This window comes from Lolium rigidum, chromosome 2, assembly GCF_022539505.1.
Source record: "Lolium rigidum isolate FL_2022 chromosome 2, APGP_CSIRO_Lrig_0.1, whole genome shotgun sequence".
Lineage (NCBI taxonomy): Eukaryota > Viridiplantae > Streptophyta > Magnoliopsida > Poales > Poaceae > Lolium > Lolium rigidum.
In genome coordinates this window covers 158,591,232-158,595,913 of record NC_061509.1, presented here as the reverse complement: position 1 = coordinate 158,595,913, position 4,682 = coordinate 158,591,232, and the positions used below count along the sequence as shown (strand labels likewise).

The window sequence follows — 4,682 nt, the reverse complement described above, 5'->3', positions numbered from 1 at the left end:
GCTCCATGGCTGGATTCGGCCTACCACGGCGGGACCGAGCTCGCGTGGGTGGGGAGCGGGGAAACGACAAAGTGGCAGTTGGGGTTTCGCGCGAGCAGCATTCCATAGCACAAAATGCACTAACCGATATTGGGTGATTACCATGGAAAATATCGTAGTGTCATTAAAGCACCTCATGCCTTGAACATTCCACTGAAGTATCACATACCAAATATTAGGTGTGGCAGGAGTGAGACTGGCTTTTCAGAACCTGGGTGCATGTGAACCCACTTTTTTAAAACTGCGTTTGTGATGTAAAAACATGTTTTAAAAATCGAAACACAAAATGAATGCAAAGGTGATCTCAAACATGTGCCCTGGACTTGAGTTTCGTGACGAAAAAACCTTTTATTTTGCCTCGGCAAAAAAGTGAAATTTTGCAAGGCTATATAGCAGTATATATGTGACGTATTTTGTCTTTTTAGATTCTGAAATAAAAAAGTGGTTTCTCCATGAAAACTTTCTACGCACACATGGAACATGCATACATACCCCGTTATTTTTATTTCAGAATTTTTTAACATTTAGAAAATACATTTTCCACCTGGGTTCACGTGCACCCAGGTTCACCTGGGACTTTTCCTGGCAGGATATATGTGCCAGATTGTGGCTACATGTTTGATGAACTAACTACACACGTGTTTGTACCATGTAAATTTTGTTCTCAGACAAACAAATTCTACACCAATGGGCAACATGTTTTACAATAATATATCTTACGTCTTGAGCATCTTCTGGTGCATCCATGCAAGTACACAACATGTTTTACAATAATATATCTTACAGATATTCTGGACACAAAATTCTAGACAACATATTCGTCTATCACCGTGTATAAGACAACACAAAAGAACCTGACCGAACTAAAGCATTTACGGGGTTCTGCCAGATTACTGAACTTGATGGAGAGAAAGACCGGGTCTTCTAATTCTGTTTGGTTTGCTCCAACATCACAGATGATAGTGTTCCTTGAAATTCATCAGATTCCCCCGGGTAGGCAGGAAACCAGAGTGAACAATGAATCTACTTATGAAATGATATAGAGAGAGAGCAAGCATACCAAATGATCTTATCACTTATATAGTGTGCTAGTTCCTTCACTTAGAGAACCAACCTGAGGTTGGGTGGTTAAGAGGGTGGTTGTACCCCCAGCCCACCAGAGTTCAAACCCCAGGTTTGACATCTGTGTGTCTCATAAAGGCGGAATATTCATTCAGTGGGAGGCGACGTTCCCGTCGATAGCGAGGCGCCTGTGGTGACTTCGTCAATTTCAAGATCCAATCCGCCGGCTCAGTCTTCCGAAGGTGCTCATAGGGGTAGGGTGTGCGTGTGTGCGTTCATAGGGGTGAGTGTATACGCGTGTATGTGAGCGTCTATGTTTGTACTGTGTTTCTCAAAAAAAAAAAAAAAAAAAAAAGTTCCTTCACTCACATCAACTGCTTTGCCCAACTTACGGTCATGCTTAACTAGTGTGTGCAGTATTGATCATACTAAATATTTGTTTTGCTTCATGGGATAGCCATGACCTCCATGATCATGCTTGCTTCATGGAAAATATGGAAAGAGCATAATGCACCAGTGTTCCGCATGGCAAACATTGTCATCACTAGAATAAAGGATGAACCCAGAGCTAGTGGTGTTCAGCCAGGGCCAATTATTTTAGTAATGTACTTCCATGAGGGTGAGCTCCGATGTAGAGTCCTTGAATATGTCCTAGGAACTTGCTTCTAGTATCATTTTGTGAATTGCGCCAGTGGTGCAACGGGTCATCTAGTATCATTCAACTACACTTGCATTTCCCCCACAAAAAAGAAAACTACACCTGTATCTGTTGGGTTGTTACATATATCATCGACGCGCTAAAAAACATGAGACTGTCCCAATATCACTTACGGGTGTGATTCCTCACATCAAACGGCCGGCATACTGAGCTCTAGGGTATTTTTGTTGCAGCTGAGGCCACTGCACGAAAAACTGGTCCGCTGCACACGAAAAACTGGTCCACTAACCGTAGCTTGTACAATAGTAAACCACTTAAGGAAAGCTTCTTTACTCTTGCAATACTTTCGATATAGAAAATGGAGGACCATCCCAGACCAAGCACCCCTGCAAACAATATAGCAATCCAGTACTCAAACTGAAAGTATTGCAAACATAGATTTTATGGCAATCTTGACACCCTACTATCCTAGTTTCTGTCCTGTAATGAACAAAAAAAAAGTACTACAGGTGTTATATGGTTTCATCCAGCATTAATCTTCTCCTGAGCTAGCATAGAACATAGGATGTACAGTTAGAAGGAAAGCTGAAGCACATAGAGGAATGCATGTTCCCGGGCCATTGCAGAATATCTGCAGGGGTACTACAAGCATTAAGTATAATTTTGCTCATGCAGTATAATGGGCGCCAATAAGTTTGAAAGAGTGCATACCACTTGTGGTCTGATTCTTATTATTAGCCACATAGCATGCAAAACAGCAAGCAGTGTTGTTGCGATGGAGGTAATGTAAGATTGGCCTACTTCACGGCTACGATATATCTGCATGAACCGGGCACTCTCAATGATCTTCTTTCTATCACCCTAAAAAAGGCATCATTAAGGTCATATTCAAAACTGGAAATATTTGCAAAAACATCATATTTCGTGTAGCAATATAATGAGCTCGACCTGAATCAATGACGTCTCATGCATAGACCTGTGCCTTCTGAAGGCTCATGTTGTCAGTAAGTGCAGCTACATAGTACCTTGGCGTAAACCTATCGTTCTGAAGCTCTGCTATAATATTCATCATTTCTGCAGTATGCCCCCCTGAGAAAGAAACACGAAAACTAATAGGTCAACATAATGCTACATTCATTTGCGGAAAGTTATGATTGTAGGGTTTAGGAACTTAATGTTTTCTCAATTGCGTGGAATGGCAATGTCCAGTAAATATCAATAACATTGCTGAATACACTATGTGAGTACACAGTGTCATCAGATGTATATAACCAAACAGGACAATATATGCACTCATGATAGGGCTGACAACGAACATACATCTGCTTATTCTTACCAGCATAAAGTTCTGCGTACAAAGAATGTATAAACAACATAACAAGAAATAAACATGTGGAAACCATATAGGGCAAGTTGAAATGAAATGCATCGAAATGTGAGAAGTTCACAACATAACTTAGTTCAAATACAAGAAAATTAAGAGGAAATTTACAGCCTGAGAAGACCATAACTGGTGCTTAAAAATAAGTGACCTCGTTTGACTGAGCCTAAATGTTGTGCTCCGTCCAAGTTGCACAAGAAGCACAGGATTTCGAGATGTCTACGGTCTTCTTTGGATCACAGGATTCGAAAAGACAGGAATAGGTAAACCAGAGGAATCAGGAAAAGTTCAGGAATAGTCGTTTGGATGGAATACATGAAAAACACAGGAAGTGTTCCTCGATTCTATGCAATTGTGTCTTTAAAATAGGTTGGAATGGATGTTCAAAATCCTATGGGATCGAGTGATAGGAATCGTATCCATATGAATCTAAGTAGGACAATTCCTTTGATCCAAAGGCAAACCATAGGGAAAAATCCTAAGGATTGGAATCGTACAAAAATCCTATGAAATTCCTACTATCCAAAGGGAGCCTCAACAGACAGCGTAGCTAACTGAGAGACAACCTCGGGCACTTTCATCTTTCCATGAAAGATCAGCATGCCATGGATGATATAAACTGAATTTTATTCTAGGTCAAAGTTCCCATGCCTATAACCTCCTTCGAATTAAGAAAGTTGGTAGCCCATAGGTTGGTTATGGAAAGAATTATACCATTTGGCAATCTGTAGTAAGCAACTAGCTGCGAAAATTAGTTACACAGCAAGAACGCCCGCGGCACAACTACACAAGTGTAGAGCCGGACAATTCCTAGTGGAAACACCTGCCGCATCTGGGCATCTTGGTTCAGCTGAAGGCCTTCGCTTTGGGGCTTGGGCATTGTTCTCTGTAGTAAAATGGTAAGCATTAATCCGATGGCCAGGCGTACTCACCAGACCCGAGGATGATGAGACACCGCAGTGCGGCGGCACGAGGCTTCGACGGCGGCAGGCCGCTGCAGCAAAGCACGTAAGCTACACGGACGGCGAGTAAGGATACGAGTAGTGGAATAGAACAGCACGCAACCGCGAGCCCCATCTCTGTCGAAGCGGCTGAGCAAAGGTGTGAGATCTGGGTGGTGCCGTTTAAAAGTGGTGCCAAGCTGGTGGCGGGGAGGACGCTGGCTCGGCGGGTTCACCGGCGGCTGCGCTTCGCACCCGAGCAGGGAGGGCGCTAGGACTGTGGGCTGTGGCGTCCCGCCGGGTGGCGACGTTGGCTACGGGGGCAAAGGCGGGTGAGGAGCAGGGCGGCGCGGCGGTGGTAGATCCAGAGCCCAGAGGCGGACGCCGCAGAGACTCTCCATTCGGCCCCGTCGTCCGCCCCAGCCCATAACCCCCAACAGCATCCTGCTACAGCAAAATAAGGCACCGCATTTTTTTTTGATCCAAATATCTGAACTATATTAAGTAAGGACTAGCAAAAGTGCCCGTGCGTTGCATCGAGATAAGCTAAAACTCAATCGCTCCAATGAAACGAACACTTCTCGTCCGTCCGTGCCATCAT

The 4,682-nt window shown here is 43.7% G+C and overlaps 1 pseudogene; it reads right to left on the bottom strand.

Moving 5' to 3' along the window:
* Positions 1 to 1,944: 1,944 nt before the first annotated feature.
* LOC124690254 lies at positions 1,945 to 4,217 on the bottom strand (annotated as a pseudogene).
* Between the last annotated feature and the right edge of the window lie 465 nt (positions 4,218 to 4,682).